The 26,488-nt window shown below is 43.1% G+C and overlaps 1 pseudogene; it reads right to left on the bottom strand.

Annotated features, from left to right (window-relative positions):
- Positions 1-18,440, bottom strand: part of LOC109904742 (multidrug resistance-associated protein 5-like) — a 58,625-nt pseudogene extending 40,185 nt beyond the window's left edge.
- Positions 18,441-26,488: the final 8,048 nt, after the last annotated feature.

Here is a 26,488-nt window from a genome sequence, read left to right on the forward strand (position 1 = left end):
GGTGCCATTACACACAACTCAGCAGGGCACACTGTCTCTTTAGTCTCAACATTGCAGTATTGCAGATTAGGAGCTGAGTAAAGGCCCTAAAAAGGAGGATGCTTACTTGTGTGTTATCCTGAAGGGATTCATTATCTGCAGGCTGTGACTGTAGCGGCCAGATCTCCGCCTGGGACTGGTCCTCGCCACCACCTGCCTCTGACCTTTCTCTTCATCAGGGTTAGGTAATGTTGGGGTTGCGGGGGAGGTCAGGGGCAAGCCTTCCACCTGGCCAGCTGCTTCTATGGCATCAGGGAACATGGCTGCCCTTCTGTAGAGGGGAAAGGCAAACACAAAGGTTAGTTGACATGGAAAAGTGTTGAATTATGGTAATAATAATAATTTATTACAGTTGTAAAGTGCTTTTCATTTTACAGAATAATCTCATAAAACATATTTTTTTAAATTTAGAATTGACACGTAGACAGGGCAACTGACACAAAGAACACAGCTGACACTACAAGGGAAAAGCCTTCCTAAAGAGAAAGGTCATTAGGCCCATTTTAAAGGAGCCCATAGTCTGTGCTTCTTTCAGGTTGTCCGGGAGGGCATTCCAGAGGATGGGGGAGGTCGAGCTGGAAGGAGCGGAGGTTGGTCCTGGGGGCTTGGGGGAGCAGGCTGTCGCTTGACCTGAGGGTGGGGTTATGGAGGGAGAGCAGTTTTGAGATAAGGAAGGGCATTGTCATGAATACACTGGAAAGTCAGCAGGAGGGTTTTGAATTCAAACCAGAATGAGAGGGCGAGCCAGAGCAGAGATGCAAGGATGGGGGTGATATGATGGTGTTTCCTCACTCGCATCCAGGATCCTGGCAGCGCTGTTCAGGATGTATTCGAGCTTCTGGAGACTCCTGCCAGGGATCCCGATGAAGAGTGCATTGCAGTATTCCAGCCTTGAGGAGATAAAGGCATGGACTAGCTTCTCTGCATCAGACTTTTTTATATGTTCAGAGACACTTGATGGCCTAACAACAAGTTTGAGTGCAGTGGTTTCAAGCAATTCATGAATTTCTCTAAATTTAACTGTATGTCTGTCATTCAATTGCCTTACCACCACCCTCTGAGCCCCATTAGAGGAGCCTCTTTGTTTTGCTGACTCACCGGTACACACACACACACCAAGAGTCAGTTACAGTGATATGGGAGCCAAGGTAAAGTTAAGCTTGACATGTAAATCAGAAAGATAACCATACATGTGCTGAAAGCACTGTTCAAGTGTCAGTACTGTGAGAACTGCAGTGAAGTGAGACGTTTCACTTCACATACACAAGAAAGATCCACTTCCACCTTTATCATGTGAAGTTTGTCACCAGGCCACCAGGCTGATAACTTTATAGAACCCCGTGCTATAGCAGAGACCAAGCCTAAGCAATTCCAAAATAGAGGCCCTGTCAAGGAAACATCCCCTGGACTACACTGCCCAAACTTGTTGAAATCAATGATTTCCTTACAGTATATTAATTCAGACTGGTCTCATACACTAGACGTAACATTGTATATGTATTAGTATGATATTTGAGACCACCTGGATTTGGTATTATGTAGCAAAATTTGAAATTGTGTTTTTTTTACATTGGACAAAAGTAGAGACTCAGAGCTACAAAATGGTATATCACACACTGCATTTGAGGAACAATGGGAAAGTAAATCCTGCTTTTAAAGTTGATCAACTTGCTGGGAGCTAACCAACCTGGTTCAATGTTATCTAACATTAGGCTCTAACTAGAAAAGCAAACGTCTCTGGAATACGGATAATAACGTCAGCTAGGGAGCCAGCCAGCTAATGTTAGCTAGCTAGTTAACAGTACACTTTAGCTTAAGACATATAGCTAGCTAGGTAAATGGCTCGCCTGTGAAGCCATGACTTGCGACATACGCCTAGTTTCCTGAATTGGGTCACACATGGTTACATATTTGGTTGGGGTGGATGGGGGTCGTATAACGCCAACCTTTAGCAATCTAAAGGTTGCGAGTTTGAATCTCATCATGGACAACTTTAGCAACTTTTCAACTACTTACAGTTGAAGTCGGAAGTTTACATACACTTAGGTTGGAGTCATTAAAACTCGTTTTTCAACCACTCCCCACATTTCTTGTTAACAAACTGTAGTTTTGACAAGTTGGTTAGGACATCTACTTTGTGCATGACAAGTCATTTTTCCCCAAAAAAATTCACGGTATCACAATTCCAATGGGTCAGAAGTTTACATACACTAAGTTGACTGTGCCTTTAAACAGCTTGGAAAATTCCAGAAAATTATGTCATGGCTTTTGAAGCTTCTGATAGGCCAATTGACATCATTTGAGTCAATTGGAGGTGTACCTGCGGATGCATTTCAAGGCCTACCTTCAAACTCAGTGCCTCTTTGCTTGATATGTTAAACTCAAAAGAAATCCGCCAAGACTTCCACCAGTCTGGTTCATCCTTGGGAGCAATTTCCAAATGCCTGAAGGTACCACGTTCATCTGTACAAACAATAGTATGCAAGTATAAACACCATGGGACCATGCAGCCGTCATACCGTTCAGGAAGGAGACGCATTCTGTCTCGTAGAGATGAACATACTTCGATGCGAAAAGTGCAAATCAATCCCAGAACAACATGGTGAAGATGCTGGAGGAAACAGGTACAAAATAATCTAAATCCACATTAAAACGAGTCCTATATCGACATAACCTGAAAGGCCGCTCAGCAAGGAAGAAACCACTGCTCCAAAACCGCCATAGAAAAGCCAGACTACGGTTTGCAACTGCACATGGGGACAAAGATCGTACTTTTTGGAGAAATGTCCTCTGGTCTGATGAAACAAAAATAGAACTGTTTGACCATAATGACCATTGTTATGTTTGGAGGGAAAATGGGGAGGCTTGCAAGCCTAAGAACACCATCCAAACCGTGAAGCACGGGGGTGGCAGCATCATGTTGTAGGTGTGCTTTGCTGCAGGAGGGACTGGTGCACTTCACAAAATAGATGGCATCATGAGGTAGGAACATTATATGGATATATTGAAGCAACATCTCAAGACTTCATTCAGGAATTTAAAGCTTGGTTGCAAATGGGCCTTCCAAATGGACAATCAGCCCAAACATACTTCCAAAGTTGTGGCAAAATAGCTTAAGGACAACAAAGTCAAGGTATTGGAGTGGCCATCACAAAGCCCTGACCTCAATCCTATAGAAAATTTGTGGGAAGAACTGAAAAAGCGTGTGCGAGCAAGGAGGCCTACAATCCTCACTCAATTACACCAGCTCTGTCAGGAGAAATTGGCTAAAATGAACCCAATTTATTGTGGGAAGCTTGTGGAAGGCTACCTGAAATATTTGACCCAAGTTAAACAATTTATAAGGCAATGCTACCATATACTAATTGAGTGTGTGTAAACTTCTGACCCACTGGGAATGTATAGAAAGAAATAAAAGCTGAAATAAATCATTCTTAAAATGAAGTGGCAATTTTTACTAGGATTAAATGTCAGGAATTGTGAAAAACTGAGTTTAAATATATTTGGATAAGGTGTATGTCAACTTCAACTGTACTACTTTTTAACTACTTTGCATGTTTGCTAACCCTTCCCCTAACCTAACCTTAACCTAAATCTTAAACTTAACCCTAACCTCTAGCCTAGCTAATGTTAGCCAGCTAGCTAAGCTAAAATCATAACATATCATAAATTTAGGAAATTTGTAACATATAATACAAATATAATTTGTAACATCATACGCATATGGGCGATAGACATCCAGAAATTAATACAAGCCATACGAAACGTAACATATCATACTAAACGGTGTCTCGGATTTACACACAGAATAATACAAAATGCTCTGAGACCAGGTTGGTCAGTCCTGACTTTCTGCTGCAGGGCTAAATGTGGGATGGGTAAATGTATGAACTCAACAAAAGACAAAAAGGGCAACAAAATAGTATGGAACTAAGCCAAAACTGGTTCATATTCATTTAAGATTGCGTACAATTGTCCAAAGGAGGTTAAGAGGGTGACCTGAGAATAAGCAGACAAATGTTTGTTTACCCTACATTCTGACATCTGTGTGCTGATAGTGTCATGTCCAAATAAATGGCAGGTATTACAATACAAAAGCTATTTTTGACAGATAGCATGTGATTTGCATGGAAGGACAGTGACATAATAAGAATCTAATGTAACATGGTGGCTTCAAGCATGCCTGCATTGTAATCATGCAAGTATTGCCAAAGCGTTGTAAATAATAAAGGTATATTGTGCAAAAAGCTCTGTTGATTAGAGGCACTTGGATTCCTTATGAAAAGTAATTCCTTATGCAATACTGTAGGTTTAAACAATCCATCTCTTTTGCACCATTTATTTCAATAAACTATTGTGTCATAATTTGGTGGGTGCTTATATTTGTCCTATTTTACACATGTATAACTGTGTATTTATACGCATGTGTGATTTGGAAATGTGTTTTTTTTGCAAATCCCAACTCTCTGAGACAGTCAGAGTGTGGCCACAGCCAGGGTCTTCCATTAATAAAAAGTGGCCCTGGAGCAATTAGGGTTAATTGCCTTGCTCAAGGGCATGAGCAAGGCTGTGTGTGTGTGTATATATGCATTTGTGTATGTAAGTAAACGGGTGCCCAGGGTGTTCATTAGCATTGTTGCAGTTAGTGCTAATGACCAGGCAATAGACGGTAGTAAGGATGTCTACAGTATGTTGGAACAGGCTTTGTTATACCCAGCTGGCAGGGGAGTGGGTGGGGGAGACAAAGCAATACTTTGCAAATCAGTAGTCAGTCAGCCCGTGGCACGAATGGATGATTTGAATCTTAAAAAGCTCATGTTTCAGGTAGATGTATGAATAACAATAAATAATACAACTTTTAAGACTCACCTTGTGGGCTTGAGAAAGTTTAAATACCCATAGGGCTTACTGCAATTTTGGCCTTGGTAGGCTACACTAATTTATTAGGTATACTAACACCTCAGCTATAAAGGTTTGGTCATAATCAAGTCATTCTGGCCAATATCCTTTTCAATTCAGAATCCACTGTTATCTAATAGAGAAGTACTTGATGACACGGCTGCTTCTTGGAGATCCACAGGGTGGCCAATGGACTCCATCGTCTCACCTCTGAATTAGTCTACAGTGACACCTGTTGGCACGTCAAACTCTTCTGCATAGCAAGTGCTTAACTTCTTAACCTTGGTCAGTGATGTGATCTACCCAGTACTAACAAGACTGTATAAATCTTCTTATGGCTGCAGGGGCAGTATTGAGTAGCTTGGATGAAAGGTGCCCAGAGTAAACGGCCTGCTCCTCAGTCCCAGTTGCTAATATATGCATATTATTACTAGTATTGGATAGAAAACACTGAAGTTTCTAAAACTGTTTGAATGATGTTTCTTCGACCTGTAATATAACTTTTTGAAGTTTTGTTCCGACATTCGGATGGACCTGCACGAGCGTTTGGATTTGTGTACCTAACGCCCTAACAAAAGTAGCTACTTGGACATAAATAATGGACATTATCGAACAAATCAATACTTTTTTGTGGAACTATGATTCCTGGGAGTGCATTCTGATGAAGCTCATCAAAGGAAAAGGAATATTTATAATGTGATTTCTGATTTCTGTTGACTCCAGCATGGAGAATAATTGTATTTATTTTCTGAGCGCCGTCTCAGATTATTGCATGGTTTGTTTTTTTCTGTAAGGTGTTTTTGAAATCTGACACAGCGGTTGCATTAAGGAGAGTTATATCTATAATTCCATGTGTATAACTTGTATTTTCATCTACATTTATGATGAGTATTTCTGTAAAATGATGTGGCTCTCTGCAATATCACAGGATGTTTTTGGAACTAGTGAACGTAACGCGCCAATGTAAACTCAGATTTTTTATATAAATATGAACTTTATCAAAAAAACATACATGTATTGTGTAACAAAGTCCTATGAGTGTCATCTGATGAAGATCAAAGGTAAGTGATTAATTTGATCTCTATTTGTGCTTTTTGTGACTCCTCTCTTTGGCTGGAAAAACAGATGGGTTTTTCTGTGAGTTGGTGGTCACCTAACATAATCATTTGTGGTGCTTTCGCTGTAAAGCCCATTTGAAATTGGACACTGTGGTGGGATTAACAACAAGATTACCTTTAAAACGGTATAAAATACATGTATGTTTGAGGAATGTTAATTATGAGATTTCTGTTGTTTTGAATTTGGCGCTCTGCACTCTCACTGGCTGTTGTCAAATCATCCCATTAACGGGATTGCAGCCCTAAGAAGTTATATAAGCGTCTTTAGGACAAGATACACATTGTTACAGTATGAACAATGTTAAGAAACCATAACAGCTTTACAATTACCTATATGGATTTTGTGAGGCAGCACAGGTGTTTCTTTGTCCTATCCAGCCCATGCAGTGCAACCACTGTTGGATAGGTGAAAATCAAGGGTTCACTGCGTAGGCTAATCCAGTCATGACATAACATTGGATAGGTACTATTTAAAGAAGTGAGGAAGGGAGGAAGAAAGGAAGGATGCATTGTAAAGTATTTAGAATAGGGCCCAGAATCTTAGTGAGATAAGCATAGACATAGCCGAGGGAAGTACGGGTGCTCCCCCTGATACATTTGAATAATAAAACAAATATCTAAAATACCAACAATACATTTTCTCCCCAATAATTTCAAGAGATTTGCAAGTTTTATTGTCACGTGCACAAGTACAAATGTCTTTCTTGCTTGCTCTTTCCCAACAATGTATTAATCAATATCAGTAGTACTATTAAAAAAAAGTAAAGTAGAACAAAAACACACTAGAAATAGAAATAAGAACACAAGAAATAAGTAAGCTAAATACTGGGTCAGTTCCAGGGTCAGTGCCAATACCATATTTACAATGTGCAGGGATACTGGAGTGGTAAGGGTAGATATGTATAGGGGTAAGTTGACTAGGCATCAGGATATATGATAACTAGAGTAGCAGCAGCATATATGATTATTACGTGTGAGTGTGTGTAGAGTCAGTATGAATGTGTGCGTTTGTTATGTGTGTGTGAGCAAATGAAGTGTGATTGTGTGCGAGTATAGAGGGTGCATAGAGTGAGTGTGTGTGCCTAGAGTCAGTGCAATGTTCTTTATAAAATAGAATGGTAAATAGTCTGTGTAGCCATTTTGTTAGCCATTTAGCAGTCTTATGGTTTCGGGATAGAAGCTGTTCAGGACCCTGTTGGTGTCAGTCTTGTTGCTCCGGTACCACTTGCCATGGTGAAACAAAGATAACAGTCTATGGCTAGGTGGCTGAAATCTTTATACATTTTCCAGGCTGTCCTTTCACACCGCCTGATATAGAGGTCCTGGACGGCAGGGCGTTTGGCCCCAGTGATCTACTGGGCAGTCTGCACCACCCTCTGTAGCGCAATGCGATTGAGGGCAGGGCAGTTGCCATATCGAGCAGTGATGCAGCCAGTGAAGATGCTCTCAATGGTGTGCCTTCTTCACAGCTGTGTCACAGCTGTGTCACTAAGTCCTTAGTGATACAGCTGTGTCACTAAGTCCTTAGTGATTTGGACACAGAGGAACTCTTGACCCGCTCCACTGCAGCCCCGTCGATGTGGATATGCCCCCCCCCCCCTTTCCTGTTGTCCACGACCTTGGGTCGGCCCGTCATTAAGTCCAGGATCCAGTTGCAGAGGGATATGTTCAGTCCCAGGGTCCAAAGCTTGGTGACGAGCTTTGTGACGAGCTTGGAGGGGTCTATGGTGTTGAAGATATTCCTCTTATTTAGTGTGGAATGCAATTGAGATTGCATCGTGTTTCGATCTGTTTTTTGATTTATTTAACTATGCAAGTCAGTTAAGAACAAATTCTTATCTGCAATGACTACCCAGGTGTCTATGAAAAGTGAGAAACCTGTCAGGTACAGCAGCAAGACACCTGTGACTGTACACAAAACAGACGTGTCATCTGAGCCCTCAGACCACCAAACCAAACCCAGTAAGACAAAGGTTGAAAGCTCTGACCATCACTGCCCAATACATAACAAGCCTCATCCTCTTAAAATGTGTTGTGGGTTTAGATTTTTTTTAACTCTATGAGCGCAAATAATATCTCAAAGAGAATGTAATTTGTTTCCGATGTGGTGGGTCAACTCAGCACAGAGCTAAAGACTGTAAGGTGTCAGTCTATAGACGGACACATGCAGCTCACTCTCCCTACTTTGATAGAGTGTGACATTATGCCAGACAGTAGGGTGGACAATTCCCTCCCCCTTCATTGCGCAACATCATCCCCATCTGCAACCAGTGGCAGACAAAATTCCAGCTGTGGACCCAGAGTCTCCCATCCTCCTGCTTTTAGGACAAGACATCTTAAGGGTACACAAGGTACGAGAGCGAATCAATGCGCCCCACGACACTCCTTATGCACAGCGACTCGACCTTGGGTGGGTCATTGTGGATGAGGTCTGTCTGGGAATGGCTCACCTACCAGCCAGTGTTACCGTGTTCAGGACAAACATACTTCACAATGGTCGCACATCCTATCTGAGCCCTTGCCCCGACATCATCCAGGTGAAAGGGAACTACAGCAGCATAGCTCAGCAACACATCCCTTTCTCTACAGTGCACTTAGATTTAAAAGACCTGGACCTCGGAATGGAACCTCTCCCCTTTTCAATGGAGCCTGGGACTTTCTTGGAACCTGGAAACAGACAGCTTCACATTCCAGGTGTCCCACAATGAGAAGCCTTTTACGCGGAGAGGCATCCTGTCTACAGTGCAAAGTCTTTATGACCCCCTTGGGTTCGTGGCTCCAATAACAATGCAAGGTAAAGCCTTAATCAGAGAACTCTCTTCTGATCAGAGTGAGCGGGATGCCCCCCTTCCCACAGAAAAACAAGAGGAATGGAAAATGTGGAAGGAATCTATGAAGGAGTTGGAACATCTGTATATTCAGCTGACCGACATCCCAGTCGCTTTGTGCAGCGCTCTTATTTGAGTGGTAGACATCTTCTCGTATTCCTCTACAGTAGCCATAGGAGCGGTAGCCTACCTGAGAGTTATTGACTTGGAAGGGCAATGCCATGTTGGATTTGTCATGGAGAAATCTAAATTGGCTCCTCGACCGTCCCACACTATCCCACTCCTAGTACTGTGTGCGGCTGTGCTAGATGTTGAGATGTATGAACTGATCGGAGACGAAAAGGACCTTGATGTAAATGCTGCAGAGTTCTACACAGACAGTAAGATAGTTCTCTTACACAATGTCACCGAAAGATTCTATGTGTATGTTGCCAATAGGGTAACTCGCATTCTGACAATTTTTCTTGGGCCTCTATAACTATATCTATTTTTTTTTGTTAATTGGATTGATCCCCTTTACCACATGGAACCCCACTAATCCTACCGACGAAAATGCACGAGGTGGCTAAAAACAGACCTCCATCCTATGCTAGCTTGCTACCGATGGCCCGGCTAGCTGTCTGAAATCGCCTTGACCTCAACCAACCTAACTACTCACTGACCCTTTTGATCACTCGACTAAGCATGCCTCTCCTTAATTGTTAATATGCCTTGTCCATTGCTGTTCTGGTTAGTGTTTATTGGCTTATTTCACTGTAGAGCCTCTAGTCCTACTCACTATACCTTATCCAACCTATTAGTTCCACCACCCACACATGCGATGACATCTCCTGGTTTCAATGATGTTTCTAGAGGCAATATCTCTCTCATCATCACTCAATACCTAGGTTTACCTAGGCCCTGCAGTGCCTAGCTCCACTCCTATTCCCCAGGCGCTCTCTTTTGATGACTTCTGTAACCGTAATGGCCTTGGTTTCATGCATGTTAACGTTAGAAGCCTTCTCCCTAAGTTTGTTTTATTCACTGCTTTAGCACACTCTGCCAACCCGGATGTTCTAGCTGTGTCTGAATCCTGGCTTAGGAAGACCACCAAAAAATCTGAAATTTTCATCCCTAACTACAACATTTTCAGACAAGATAGAACTGCCAAAGGGGGCGGTGTTGCAATCTACTGCAATGATAGCCTGCAGAGTTCTGTCCTACTATCCAGGTCTGTACTCAAACAATTTGAACTTCTACTTTTAAAAATCCACCTCTCTAAAACAAGTCTCTCACCGTTGCCACCTGCTATAGACCACCCTCTGCCCCCAGCTGTGCTCTGGACACCATATGTGAACTGATTGCCCCCCATCTATCTTCAGAGCTCGTGCTGCTAGGCGACCTAAACTGGAACATGCTTAACACCCCAGCCATCCTACAATCTAAGCTTGATGCCCTCAATCTCACACAAATTATCAATGAACCTACCAGGTACCTCCCCAAAGGCGTAAACACGGCACCCTCATAGATATCATCCTAACCAACTTGCCCTCTAAATACACCTCTGCTGTCTTCAACAACGATCTCAGCCATCACTGCCTCATTGCTTGCATCCGTAATGGGTAAGCGGTCAAACGACCTCCACTCATCACTGTCAAACGCTCCCTGAAACACTTCAGCGAGCAGGCCTTTCTTATCAACCTGGCCGGGTTATCCTGGAAGGATATTGATCTCATCCTGTTAAATGCCTTCCTAACCATCTTAAATAAGTATGCCCCATTCAAGAACTTTAGAACCAGGAACAGATATAGTCCTTGATTCACCCCAGACCTGACTGCCTTTAACCAACAAAAACATCCTATGGCGTTCTGCATTAGCATCGAACAGCCCCTGTGATATGCAGCTTTTTAGGGAAGCTAGAAACCAATATACACGGCAGTTAGAAAAGCCATGGCTAGCTTTTTCAAGCAGAAATTTGCTTCCTGCAACACTAACTCAAAAAAGTTCTGGGACACTGTAAAGTCCATGGAGAATAAGAACACCTCCTCCCAGCTGCACACTGCACTGAAGATAGGAAACTGTCACCACTGATAAATCCAGTATAATTGAGAATTTCAATAAGCATTTTTCTACAGCTGGCCATGATTTCCACCTGGCTACCCCTACCCCGGTCAACTCAACAGCACTGCACCCCCCACAGCAACTCGCCCAAGCCTTCCCCATTTCTCCTTCTCCCAAATTCAGTCAGTTGATGTTCTGAAAGAGCTGCAAAATCTGGACCCCTACAAATCAGCCAGGCTAGATAATCCCTTTCTTTCTAAAATTATCTGCCGAAATTGTTGCCACCCCTACTAGCCTGTTCAACCTCTCTTTTGTGTCGTCTGAGATTCCCAACGATTGGAAAGCAGCTGTGGTCATCCCCCTCTTCAAAGGGGGGAGTACACTCTTGACCCAAACTGCTACAGACCTATATCTATCCTACCCTGCCTTTCTAAGGTCTTCGAAAGCCAGGTCAACAAACAGATTAATGGCCATTTCGAATCTCACCATACCCTCTCTGCTATCCAGAGCTGGTCATGGGTGCACCTCAGCCACGCTTAAGGTCCTAAAAGATATCTTAACCGGCATCGATAAGACACATTTACAAAATAGCCTCCATTACCCTACTCAACAAATTGGATGCAGTCTATCACAGTGCCATCCGTTTTGTCACCAAAGCCCCATATACTACCCACCATTGCGACCTGTACGCTCTCGTTGGCTGGCCCTCATTTCATACTCGTCGCCAAACCCACTGGCTGCATGTCATCTACAAGACCCTGCTAGGTAAAGTCCCCCCTTATCTCAGCTCGCTGGTCACCATAGCATCACCCACCTGTAGCACGCGCTCCAGCAGGTATATCTCTCTGGTCAGCCCCAAAACCAATTCTTTCTTTGGCCGCCTCTCCTTCCAGTTCTCTGCTGCCAATGACTGGAACGAACTACAAAAATCTCTGAAACTGGAAACACTTATCTCCCTCAATAGCTTTAAGCAACAGCTGTCAGAGCAGCTCACATATTACTGCACCTGTACATAGCCCATCTATAATTTAGCCCAAACTACTACCTCTTTCCCTATTGTATTTATTTCTCTCCTTTGCACCCCATTTATTTTTGCACATTCTTCCACTGCAAATCTACCATTCTACCATGTTTTACTTGCTATATTGTATTTACTTTGCCACCATGGCCTTTTTTTTGCCTTTACCTCCCTCATCTTACCTCATTTGCTCACATCGTATACAGACTTGTTTCTACTGTATTATTGACTGTATGTTTGTTTTACTCCATGTGTAACTCTGTTGTTGGATGTGTCGAACTGCTTTGCTTTATCTTGGCCAGGTCGCAATTGTAAATGAGAACTTGTTCTCAACTTACCTACTGTCACGTTCTGACCATCGTTCGTATGTGTTTTCCTTGTTTTAGTGTTGGTCAGGACGTGAGCTGGGTGGGCATTCTATGTTGTGTGTCTGGTTTGTCTATTTCTATGTTTGGCCTGATATGGTTCTCAGAGGCAGGTGTTAGTCATTGTCTCTGATTGGGAACCATATTTAGGTAGCCTGTTTTGGGTTGGGTTTTGTGGGTGATTGTTCCTGTCTCTGTGTTTGCACCAGATATGACTCTTTAGGTTTTCACTTTTCTTGTTTAGTCTGTTCATGTATAGTCTTCTTTATTAAAAACATGAATAACCACCACGCTGCATTTTGGTCCGCCTCTCTTTCACCAGAAGAAAACCCTGACACCTACCTGGTGAAATAAAGGTGAAACATTTTTTTTTAAATCAGGAAGTCTACCCATCCAGACCAGTGGTGTTATGTAAACACTGCCAGCAATCCAGCAGACCATGCAACCAGGCCCATACTAAAAGCACTCTTAAAGCACACCAGTTTACCTCCCTTATCTTACCTCATTTGCTCACATCATATACAGACTTGTTTCTACTGTATTATTGACTGTATGTTTGTTTTACTCCATGTGTAAAACCTCAGGTCCACCTTTCCTGGCCCAAGCAAACTCAGGTGAGCCTGAGACCATCAATTTTGACTTTGTAGGGCCTGACGTAGACGCAGAGTTTTAACCAGACATCACTGCCTTTTCCACTAAGGTTTTTGGAGCTCAACTCGGCTCCCATCCCTTTGAGAGGTTCTCAAGCTGGAAAGCTCTCAATCGAGGCACAGTGAGACTCATTCATGTTGCCAGATCCTTCCATGAAGGTGCGGACGACGCCAACTGCAGAGGCTGGCATCACAGTAATAAACCAATGCATTACAAGTGAGTTGTCACAAGCCAAAACAACAATCATTCACCGTGTGCAACATGAAGCCTTCAAAGAGGAATTAAAATGCCTTGAGAAGGAAAAGAGTTCCCTAAACAAAGTACACTCAAGCTGAACCCAGTAATTGATGAGGATGGGTTGCTGAGGGTGGGAGGCCGCTTATCCTCTGCCGACCTGTCACCATGTCCGCACTCTGCTGGTAATGACATTATCATGAGCAAGTGGCTCACCAGGGTCGTCATTTTTCAGATGGAGCTATTTGAGCACCTGGAATATTGGGAGCAAACGTCTGGTCTCTGGTATCATGTACAAGTGTGTCACCTGCCGCAAGGTTAGAGGGAGGTTAGTTGACCAAAATATGGCTGACTTGCCTGCCGACAGATTCACATCTGAGCCACCATTCACCAGCGTTGGACTTGATGCATTTGGACCATGGAATGTCATAATTTGTTGCACTAGAGGTTAGGTAGTGCAGACACCAAGCACTGGGCGGTACACTTTACATGTATGTCTACTAGAGCAGTCTATATTGAGCTCATCGAATCCATGTCGACATCCAGCTTCATCAACATGCTGAGGCGTTTTTTTACCCTTCCGTGGTTCAGCAAAAGTGCTACGCTCTGATCAAGGTACAAACTTTATAGGTGCCAGCAGGGAACTCGGAATCGACACAATTACTCAGAACTGACTAAACACCTCTCAGACAAGGGATGTATTTGGATTTTTAATCCCCCACACTCATTTCATATGAGTGGTTCTTGGGAGAGACTCATTGGGGTAACCAGATGTATCCTAGATGCTATGCTGTTTCAGAAGGGCTCCACTCAAGAGGTACCTCAGCCCCTTCTGGATACTTCCACATGAATGACCATAATGGAAAACAGTGGACGCAAAAAGGAAAAGGTGCAGACAGGAGTACCTGACAACACTCCAGAGATGCAGACAATGGACAGCAGAAAAGCCTAATGTAAAAGTGGGAGATGTTGTCTTATTGAAAGACAGTCAGGTGCAATGAAATGACTGGCCAGATGGGCTTGTGGTCAAAACATTTCCCAGTACTGACAAAAAGGTCAGGAAAGTAGAGCAAAACATTGCAAGGGACTGCTAAGGTGTTACTGAGACCAAACTTATAGCTTGTTGCTCTTCTTTCTGAAGCAACCTAGAGAAAAATATAAAGGAGCATTATTTGTTATTTCAAACATGTTTTAATTCATAGAGGCAAAATGTCATTATACCAGGCGGGGAGTGTGCTGCCATCCCTTTAGAAGGTAACATAATATCTTATTATAGTGGTGAAGATGGAGTGGAAATAGGGAGAAAGCGCATTTCATGGTTTATAAAGTGTTGAACAGTGCTGAATAACAACTTAAACATGAACTCTTTGCTTTATTCATTGAGTCTGTCTCTGGTCAAGGTTTTAAAAGTTTTGAAATCTCACAGTTTCAACTTTGCTGTGTGTTCGAGGCTTCTTTTTAGAGTCTATGGCTTGAGGAAACTCTGCAGACATGGTGATCTGTGATCTGAGCTAACGGTGATCTGGCCAGCGGTAGGCCAATAAATGCTCTTCATTTGCTCTCTGGGACTGCCGGGTAACATTTCATGATTACAGATGTGACAGGTAGCATTAGAGTTCTTGGGAACAGGAATGATGGTGGTCAGCTTGAGGGGATTACATACTGGCACAAGGAGAAGTTGAAAATAACTGCAAATATGCCTGTCAGCTGTTTTGCTCATGCTTTGAGAACTCGCCCTGGAACACCTGATTTACTTACTTACTCACATGGGCCTCGGAGAGTGAGATCACCCAATCCCCTGGGTCGGCGGGGGCCCTCGGTGTTTTTTGTCGAAGCATTGATAAAATGCATTGAGTTTGTCTGGTAGCGAGGCAGATCACAACTGGGTCTTCCTTTGTAATCCTTAATGGACTGTAGCCCCTGCCACATGCGGCTGGCGTCGGAGCCTGTGTAATATACTGTATATTATATACTGAACAAAAACTATAAACGCAACATGTAAAGTGTTGGTGCCATGTTTCATGAGCTGAAATAAAATATCCCAGAAATGTTTAATACGTACGTACAAAAAGCTTCTCTCAAAAATGTTCACCACAATTTTTTTTACATCCCTGTTGGTGAGCATTTTTCCTTTGCCAAGATAATCCATCCACCTGACAAGTATAGCATATCAAGAAGCTGATTAAACAGCACGAATATTACACAGGTGCACCTTGTCATGACTCTCTCTCCTTGGTGAGGATCAAAGGTGCCAGATCAGCTCGGCACATGGCTGACAGCCAGACCCCCCTCTGGGGAGTTGGGCCGGTTTTATGACTTAACAAAGGTAAAAATTCCTGTTACCGAGAGACTCCTGCCGCCAAAAACTTCATCAAACATTAGAAACTGGGACAATACATTTCAACATCTGAATGTTGGGAATGATGAGATGGAATATGGGAAACTAATGTATATTTTGTGATGTTATTAAAATTACCAGAAAGAAGTTAGAACGGAAACTTTGTAACTTTTAAAGTTTTCACACTGTATATATCAGATTTACATCTAGATGTTGTAAAAATTATATGATTAAATATGAATCTATTTTTTGAAAAGAAAGACATTTGATTTTAGCCTTCTAAATGAGAATTGTGTTTCATGCAAACTTGTCACCACTCAAGTGAGCTCAGAGTTCTTGTCAACATGATGGAACCACCTTTCTGACCAGAATGCTTTAATTGACTCGCTAACAAAATTTACATGAGATCAAAACATGCCGGGTTATTTCCAGCGTGTAAAGTTGTCCTTAGCTGTACCCTGAATAATCAACCATTGAGACCAATGAACGTGAGGCCGTGGTCCACAAGTTGAAATAGTTAGAAACTTTGTAAACCAGACCAAAACATGTCTGCAGCTGTGCATGTAAAGTAGTATAGGACATTTAAACAAGCAAGAACAGATCCCTCTGCACACCGTGTGGTACATCTGAAGCATCTATAAAACGAACACTCCAAAACAAAAAAAAGCCTACAACTAAGAAGGACATTGTGACCTCTGGTGGACATTGTGACTTCCACTTCCCATAGAACCATCAAGTTCAACAGAGAGAAGACAAAGACATCTATGCGTAAATATATACAGTTAAATTTGGAAGTTTACATACACCTTAGCCAAATACATTTAAACTCAGTTTCACAAATCCTGACATTTTATCCAAGTAAAAATTCCCTGTCTTAGGTCAGTTAGGATCACTACTTTATTTTAAGAATGTGAAATGTCAGAATAAATAGTAGAGAGATTGATTTATTTCAGCTTTTATTGATTTTAGCATATTCCCAGTGGGTCAGAAGTTTACATGCACTCAATTAGTACTTGGTAGCATTGCCTTTAAATTGTTTAATTTGGGTCTAATGTTTCGGGTAGCCTTCCACAAGCGTCCCACAATAAGTTGGGTGAATTTTGGTCCATTCCTCCTGACAGAGCTGGTGTAACAGAGTCAGGTTTGTTTGTAGGCCTCCTTGCTCGCACACGCTTATTTAGTTCTGCCCACAACTTTTCTATAGGATTGAGGTCAGGGCTTTGAGATGGCCACTCCAATACCTTGACTTTGTTGTACTTAAGGTATTTTGCCACAACTTTGGAAGTATGCTTGGGGTCATTGTCCATTTGGAAGACGCATTTGCGACCAAGCTTTAACTTCCTGACGGGATGTCTTGAGATGTTGCTTCAATATATGCAGCAAAGCACCCCCACAATATGATGCTGCCACCCCGTGCTTCACAGTTTGGATGATGCCATCAATTTTGTTAAGTGCACCAGTCCCTCCTGCAGCAAAGCACCCCCACAATATGATGCTGCCACCCCGTGCTTCACTGTTTGGATGGTGTTCTTCGACTAGCAAGCCTCCCCCTTTTCCTCCAAACATAACGATGGTCATTTTGGCCAAACAGTTCTATTTTTGTTTTATCAAACCAGAGAACGTTTCTCCAAAAAGTACGATCTTTGTCCCCATGTGCAGTTGCAAACCATAGTCTGGATTTTCTATGTCGGTCATGGAGCAGTGGCTTCTTCCTTGCTGAGCGGCCTTTCAGGTTATGTCGATATAGGACACATTTTTACTGTGGATATAGATGCATTTGTACCCATTTCTTAACAAGGTCCTTTGCTGTTGCTCTGCGATTGATCTTCACATTTCGCACCAAAGTACATTCATCTCTAGGAGACAGAAAGCGTCTCCTTCCTGAGTGGTATGACGACTGCATGGTCCCATGATGTTTATACTTGCGCACTATTGTTTATACAGATGAAAGTGGTACTTTCAGGTGTTTGGAAATTGCTCCCAAGGATGAACCAGACTTGGAGGTCTACAATTATTTTTCTGAGGTCTTGGCTGATTTCTTTTGATTTTACCATGATGTCAAGCAAAGAGGCACTGAGTTTGAAGGTAGGCCTTGAAATATATCCACAGATACACCTCCAATTGACTCAAATGATGTCAATTAGCCTGTCGGAAGTTTCTAAAGCCATGACATAATTTTCAGGAATGTTCCAAGCTGTTTAAAGGCACCGTCAACGTAGTGTATGCAAACTTCTGACCCACTGGAATTGTGATAGTGAATTATAAGTGAAATAACCTGTTTTGAAACAGTTTTTGGAAAAATTACTTGTGTCATGTACAAAGTAAATGTCCTAACCGACTTGTTATAGTTTGTTGGAGCGTGCCAAATTCAAATGACAAAATCGTAATATTAAACATTCATGAACATACAAGTCTCTTCCATCATTTAAAAGTGTAACTTCTTGTTATTCCAACCACGATGTCAGATTTCAAAAAGGCTTCACCGCGACAGCATACCAAGCAACTATCTGAGGACAGCGCCCCACATCAAAATACTTTTTCAAACCAGCACAGGCACCACAAAAATCACAAATAGTGATAAAATAAATCACTTACCTTTGAAGATCTTCCTCTGTTTGCAATCTCAAGGGTCCCAGCTACGCAATGAATCAGCGTTTTGTTCTATAAAGTCCTTCTACATCCTACATCCAAAAACGTCAGTTTAGTTGGCGCCATTGATTTCACTAATCCACTCGTTCAACATGCATACAAACCAAAAGGTTACTGGTAAAGTTCGTCCAAACAACTCAAACGATGTTTCTAATTAATCCTCAGGTACTCTAATATCTAAATAAATTAACATATTTAAGACGAAGAATAGTATGTTCAATAGGGAAGATAAATAACGAAGAGTTCGCACCTCATTCACACCCGCAACAAGACTACTTTTTTAATGAGGGACACCTTGGCTAAACTACAACTACTTGTTTGTTTTTCAAGAAACAAGCCTGAAACCCTGTCTAAAGACTGATTGGCTGAAACCAATTCTGATTGGCTGGGCCTGGTTCCCCAGTGGGTGGGCCTGGCTTCCATCTTGGTGAGCCTATTTCCTCCCTTGGCCCACCCATGGCTGCGCCCTTGCCCAGTCATGTAAAATCCATATAAACTCAGCAAAAAAAGAAACCTTCTCTCACTGTGAACTGGGTTTATTTTCAGCAAGCTTAACATATGTAAATCAAATCAAATTCAAATCAAATCAAATTTATTTATATAGCCCTTCGTACATCAGCTGATATCTCAAAGTGCTGTACAGAAACCCAGCCTAAAACCCCAAACAGCAAGCAATGCAGGTGTAGAAGCACGATGGCTAGGAAAAACTCCCTAGAAAGGCCAATACCTAGGAAGAAACCTAGAGAGGAACCAGGCTATGTGGGGTGGCCAGTCCTCTTCTGGCTGTGCCGGGTGGAGATTATAACAGAACATGGCCAAGATGTTCAAATGTTCATAAATGACCAGCATGGTCGAATAATAATAATAAGGCAGAACAGTTGAAACTGGAGCAGCAGCACAGTCAGGTGGAAGTTGAAACTGGAGCAGCAGCATGGCCAGGTGGACTGGGGACAGCAAGGAGTCATCATGTCAGGTAGTCCTGGGGCATGGTCCTAGGGCTCAGGTCAGTTGAAACTGGAACAGCAGCATGGCCAGGTGGACTGGGGACAGCAAGGAGTCATCATGTCAGGTAGTCCTGGGGCATGGTCCTAGGGCTCAGGTCCTCCGAGAGAGAGAAAGAAGGAGAGAATTAGAGAACGCACACTTAGATTCACACAGGACACCGAATAGGACAGGAGAAGTACTCCAGATATAACAAACTGACCCCAGCCCCCCGACACATAAACTACTGCAGCATAAATACTTTTAAAATATTTGTATGAACATAACACGATTCAACAAATGGGACATAAACTATACAAGTTCCACAGACATGTGACTAACAGAAATGGAATAATGTGTCCCTGAACAAAGGGGGGTCAAAATCAAAAGTAACAGTCAGTATCTGGTGTGGCCACCAGCTGCATTAAGTACTGCAGTGCATCCTCATGAACTGCACCAGATTTGACTATTCCTGCTGTGAAATGTTACCCCAGTCTTCCACCAAGGCATCTGCAAGTTTCCGGACATTTCTGGAGGGAATGGCCCTCACACTCCGATCCAACAAGTCCCAGATGTGCTCAATGGGATTGAGATCCGGGCTCTTCGCTGGCCATGGCAGAACACTGACATTCCTGTATTGCAGGAAATCATGCACAGAACGAGCAGTATGGCTGGTGGCATTGTCATGCCATGGAGGGTCATGTCAGGATGAGCCTACAGGAAGGGTACCACATGAGGGAGGAGGATGTCTTCCCTGTAAGGCACAGCGTAGAGATTGCCTGCAATGACAACAAGCTCAGTCCGATGATGCTGTGACATACCGGCCCAGACCATGACGGACCCCCCACCTCCAAACCGCTCCCGCTCCAGAGTATAGGCCTCGGTGTAACGCTCATTCCTTCGACGATAAACGCGAATCTGACCATCACCCCTGGTGAGACAAAACCGCGACTCGTCATTGAAGAGCACTTTTTGCCAGGCCTGTCTGGTCCAGCGACGGTGGTTGTGTACCCATCGGCAACGTTGTTGCCGGTGATGTCTGGAGAGGACCTGCCTTTACAACAGGCCTGCAAGCACTCAGTCCAGCCTCTCTCAGCCTATTGCGGACAGTCTAAGCACGGATGGAGGGATTGTGCGTCCCTGGTGTAACTCGGGCAGTTGTTGTTGCCATTCTGTACCTGTCCCACAGGTGTGATGTTCAGATGTACCAATCCTGTGCAGGTGTTGTTACACGTGGTCTGCCACTGCGAGAACGATCAGCTGTCCGTCCTGTCTCCCTGTAACGCTGTCTTAGGCGTCTCACAGTACGGACATTGCAATTTATTGCTCTAGCCACATCTGCGGTCCTCATCCCTCCTTGCAGGATGCCTAAGGCATGTTCACGCAGATGAACAGGGACCCCGAGCATCTTTCTTTTGGTGCACATAATTGCCTCCTGTACAAACACAGTTTCCTCTTTTTCTGCAAATGATCAGGCAATTCTAATAGGCGTATTGACATCACTCATTAGGTGCAGTTAGGCACTGTGCCATCTCCCTGGCATTAGGGGCTGGCATCACTATTTTTATCATTTCCGTCCTCTGCACTGATGTGAAGAAACTGGACTGGTGAGAGTGGATAACTGATGGACATTCCACTTATTCTATGTTATAGAATTAAAGAATAAAGACAAGGAGAGAAAGCCACTTTAGACTATTGACATGCACCCTTTCACCAAGCTTGTAGCCTACATTATACTGTATTATGTGCCAGCTAAGAAAGCACAGCGGCCAAAAACGTACCTGTCATTCAAAGTCTGGAGGTGATAATAATTATTCAACCGAATATAAATAATTCAAGAAGATCTTTGTGCAAAGTACAGATTGGCTGCTCTCTCCCACTAGTATCCTCAAAGAAATATACATCTCTTCAGTCCAAGCTTTAATATTCAATAGTCTAAGACACCGTTCCATTTGCCCGCCGTGGGCACGGGTTTCTGGAGTGGTGCTCGCTGTGCTGGCTGTGCTCTGTCTCTGCTGCAGCACCGGCTCTTGGAGAAAACTGTAATTTTTAAAGTCCCTTTCTGCGCATACATAAATTAATGAGCTCTGTGCAGGGTTTATTGAGACATGAATCCACGTGAGCAGCTCTCTAAAAGTTTTCCTTCAGAAAGTATTCATACCCTTATTCCACATTTGCCCCAAATTCTTCAAGCTCTGTCAAATGGGTTGCTGATCATTGTTACAACCAGGTTTTGCCATAGATTTTCAATTAGATTGAAGACAAAACTGTGACTTGGCCCCCCAGTTACATTCACTGTCTTCTTGGTAAGCAACTCCAGTGTAGATTTGGCATTGTGTTATTCCTGCTGAAAGGTGAGTTAATCTCCCATTGTCTGGTTCAAATCAGACTGAACCAGTGTTTCCTCTAGGATTTTGTCTGTGCTTAGGTCCATTCTGTTTATTATTTATCCTAAACAACTCCCCAGTCCTTAACGATTACAAGTATGTCCATAACATGATGCAGCCACCACTATACTTGAAAATATGGAGAGTGGTACACAGCAATTTGTTGTTTTCAGGACTAAAAGTTTATTGCGTTGCCACATTTTTTGCAGTATTACTTTAGTGCCTTGTTGCAAACAGGATGCATGTTTTGGAATATTTTATTCTGTACAGGGTTCCTTCTTTTCCCTCTGTCAATTAGGATAGTATTGTGGAGTAACTACAGTGTTGTTGATATGTCCTCAGTTATCTCCTATCACAGCCATTGAACACTAACTGTTTAAAGTCACGGTGAAATCCCTGAGCGGTTTCCTTCCTCTCCAGCAACTGAGTTAGGAAGGATGCCAGTATCGTTGTAGTAACTGGGTGTATTGATACACCATCCAACGTGAAATTAATAACTTCTTGGGGAAAAAAGGATTGGCCAATAAGTCTGGCTGCACATTTGACTGGCTGACTTACTGCAAATTGAGAAATGAATGTGACTAAACTTAACAAAAACAAGAAACTATATTATGAGCCGAGATCAATGATATAAAGAACTAGTACTTTAAATGAAATTATGGGCAGAAAGACATTCAACTCCATCTTTCATCGAATCAGATGTCTTATTCGTCACAAGACCATTTGATGTTGCCAATTATTTTAATGATTACTTCATTGGCAAAGTGGTTAAACTTAGGCAGGAAATGCCAACAACGAACAATGCATCTTATTCATGCATAACAAAAAAACAAATACTGAAAAAAAACATTGTAAGTTTGAACCTCCTGGCATTGGTAGCTTAGATAGAAAGCTGGTAGCTGTCTATGGCCAGTGGCAATTTTAGCATGTAAATCTTGGTGGGGCAAAAAAAAAAAAAAACGTTTTAGACGCATGCCAGCAAAGCCTACACTACACAACACAACGCTAAACAATACATTAATTTATTTATTTATTTATTTTACCTTTATTTAACCAGGTAGGCAAGTTGAGAACAAGTTCTCATTTACAATTGCGACCTGGCCAAGATAAAGCAAAGCAGTTCGACAGATAAAACGACACAGAGTTACACATGGAGTAAAAACAAACATACAGTCAATAATGCAGTATAAACAAGTCTATATACAATGTGAGGTGAGAAGGGAGGTAAAGGCAAAAAAGGCCATGATGGCAAAGTAAATACAATATAGCAAGTAAAATACTGGAATGGTAGTTTTGCAATGGAAGAATGTGCAAAGTAGAAATAAAAAATAATGGGGTGCAAAGGAGCAAAATAAATAAATAAATAAAAATTAAATACAGTTGGGAAAGAGGTAGTTGTTTGGGCTAAATTATAGGTGGGCTATGTACAGGTGCAGTAATCTGTGAGCTGCTCTGACAGTTGGTGCTTAAAGCTAGTGAGGGAGATAAGTGTTTCCAGTTTCAGAGATTTTTGTAGTTCGTTCCAGTCATTGGCAGCAGAGAACTGGAAGGAGAGGCGGCCAAAGAAAGAATTGGTTTTGGGGGTGACTAGAGAGATATACCTGCTGGAGCGTGTGCTACAGGTGGGAGATGCTATGGTGACCAGCGAGCTGAGATAAGGGGGGACTTTACCTAGCAGGGTCTTGTAGATGACATGGAGCCAGTGGGTTTGGCGACGAGTATGAAGCGAGGGCCAGCCAACGAGAGCGTACAGGTCGCAATGGTGGGTAGTATATGGGGCTTTGGTGATAAAACGGATTGCACTGTGATAGACTGCATCCAATTTGTTGAGTAGGGTATTGGAGGCTATTTTGTAAATGACATCGCCAAAGTCGAGGATTGGTAGGATGGTCAGTTTTACAAGGGTATGTTTGGCAGCATGAGTGAAGGATGCTTTGTTGCGAAATAGGAAGCCAATTCTAGATTTAACTTTGGATTGGAGATGTTTGATATGGGTCTGGAAGGAGAGTTTACAGTCTAACCAGACACCTAAGTATTTGTAGTTGTCCACGTATTCTAAGTCAGAGCCGTCCAGAGTAGTGATGTTGGACAGGCGGGTAGGTGCAGGTAGCGATCGGTTGAAGAGCATGCATTTAGTTTTACTTGTATTTAAGAGCAATTGGAGGCCACGGAAGGAGAGTTGTATGGCATTGAAGCTTGCCTGGAGGGTTGTTAACACAGTGTCCAAAGAAGGGCCGGAAGTATACAGAATGGTGTCGTCTGCGTAGAGGTGGATCAGGGACTCACCAGCAGCAAGAGCGACCTCATTGATGTATACAGAGAAGAGAGTCGGTCCAAGAATTGAACCCTGTGGCACCCCCATAGAGACTGCCAGAGGTCCGGACAGCAGACCCTCCGATTTGACACACTGAACTCTATCAGAGAAGTAGTTGGTGAACCAGGCGAGGCAATCATTTGAGAAACCAAGGCTGTCGAGTCTGCCGATGAGGATATGGTGATTGACAGAGTCGAAAGCCTTGGCCAGATCAATGAATACGGCTGCACAGTAATGTTTCTTATCGATGGCGGTTAAGATATCGTTTAGGACCTTGAGCGTGGCTGAGGTGCACCCATGACCAGCTCTGAAACCGGATTGCATAGCAGAGAAGGTATGGTGAGATTCGAAATGGTCGGTAATCTGTTTGTTGACTTGGCTTTCGAAGACCTTAGAAAGGCACGGTAGGATAGATATAGGTCTGTAGCAGTTTGGGTCAAGAGTGTCCCCCCCTTTGAAGAGGGGGATGACCGCAGCTGCTTTCCAATCTTTGGGAATCTCAGACGACACGAAAGAGAGGTTGAACAGGCTAGTAATAGGGGTGGCAACAATTTCGGCAGATAATTTTAGGAAGAAAGGGTCCAGATTGTCTAGCCCGGCTGATTTGTAGGGGTCCAGATTTTGCAGCTCTTTCAGAACATCAGCTGAATGGATTTGGGAGAAGGAGAAATGGGGAAGGCTTGGGCGAGTTGCTGTTGGGGGTGCAGTGCTGTTGTCCGGGGTAGGAGTAGCCAGGTGGAAAGCATGGCCAGCCGTAGAAAAATGCTTATTGAAATTCTCAATTATGGTGGATTTATCAGTGGTGACAGTGTTTCCTATCTTCAGTGCAGTGGGCAGCTGGGAGGAGGTGTTCTTATTCTCCATGGACTTTACAGTGTCCCAGAACTTTTTTGAGTTAGTGTTGCAGGAAGCAAATTTCTGCTTGAAAAAGCTAGCCTTGGCTTTTCTAACTGCCTGTGTATAATGATTTCTAGCTTCCCTGAACAGCTGCATATCACGGGGGCTGTTCGATGCTAATGCAGAACGCCATAGGATGTTTTTGTGTTGGTTAAGGGCAGTCAGGTCTGGGGAGAACCAAGGGCTATATCTGTTCCTGGTTCTAAATTTCTTAAATGGGGCATGTTTATTTAAGATGGTTAGGAAGGCATTTAAAAAAAATATCCAGGCATCCTCTACTGACGGGATGAGATCAATATCCTTCCAGGATACCCCGGCCAGGTCGATTAGAAAGGCCTGCTCGCAGAAGTGTTTCAGGGAGCGTTTTACAGTGATGAGTGGAGGTCGTTTGACCGCTGACCCATTACGGATGCAGGCAATGAGGCAGTGATCGCTGAGATCTTGGTTGAAGACAGCAGAGGTGTATTTAGAGGGGAAGTTGGTTAGGATGATATCTATGAGGGTGCCCGTGTTTAAGGTTTTGGGGAGGTACCTGGTAGGTTCATTGATTATTTGTGTGAGATTGAGGGCATCAAGTTTAGATTGTAGGATGGCTGGGGTGTTAAGCATGTTCCAGTTTAGGTCGCCTAGCAGCACGAACTCTGAAGATAGATGGGGGGCAATCTGTCCAGAGCACAGCTGGGGGCAGAGGGTGGTCTATAGCAGGCGGCAACGGTGAGAGACTTGTTTTTAGAGAGGTGGATTTTTAAAAGTAGAAGTTCAAATTGTTTGGGTACAGACCTGGATAGTAGGACAGAACTCTGCAGGCTATCTTTGCAGTAGATTGCAACACCGCCCCCTTTGGCAGTTCTATCTTGTCTGAAAATGTTGTAGTTTGGAATTAAAATGTCTGAGTTTTTGGTGGTCTTCCTAAGCCAGGATTCAGACACAGCTAGAACATCCGGGTTGGCAGAGTGTGCTAAAGCAGTGAATAGAACAAACTTAGGGAGGAGGCTTCTAATGTTAACATGCATGAAACCAAGGCTATTACGGTTACAGAAGTCGTCAAAAGAGAGCGCCTGGGGAATAGGAGTGGAGCTAGGCACTGCAGGGCCTGGATTCACCTCTACATCGCCAGAGGAACATAGGAGGAGTAGAATAAGGGTACGGCTAAAAGCTATGAGAATTGGTCGTCTAGAACGTCTGGAACATAGAGTAAAAGGAGGTTTCTGGGGGCGATAAAATAGCATCAAGGTATAATGTACAGACAAATGTATGGTAGGATGTGAATACAGTGGAGGTAAACCTAGGTATTGAGTGATGAAGAGAGAGATATTGTCTCTAGAAACATCGTTGAAACCAGGAGATGTCATTGCATGTGTGGGTGGTGGAACTAGTAGGTTGGATAAGGTATAGTGAGCAGGACTAGAGGCTCTACAGTGAAATAAGCCAATAAACACTAACCAGAACAGAAATGGACAAGACATATTGACATTAAGGAGAGGCATGCTTAGTCGAGTGATCAAAAGGGTCCGGTGAGTGGAGAGGTTGGTTGGTGATTTAGACAGCTAGCCAGGGCATCGGTAGCAAGCTAGCATAGGATGGAGGTCTGTTGTTAGCCACCTCCTGCGCTCCGTCAGTAGATTAGTGGGGTTCCGTGTGGTAGAGGGGATCAATCCAAATCACACAACAACAACAAAAATAAAAACAATAGATATAGTTATAGAGGCCCAAGAAGAAAACATAATAAT

The sequence above is a fragment of the Oncorhynchus kisutch genome, linkage group LG15 (assembly GCF_002021735.2).
Source record: "Oncorhynchus kisutch isolate 150728-3 linkage group LG15, Okis_V2, whole genome shotgun sequence".
NCBI classification, from domain to species: domain Eukaryota; kingdom Metazoa; phylum Chordata; class Actinopteri; order Salmoniformes; family Salmonidae; genus Oncorhynchus; species Oncorhynchus kisutch.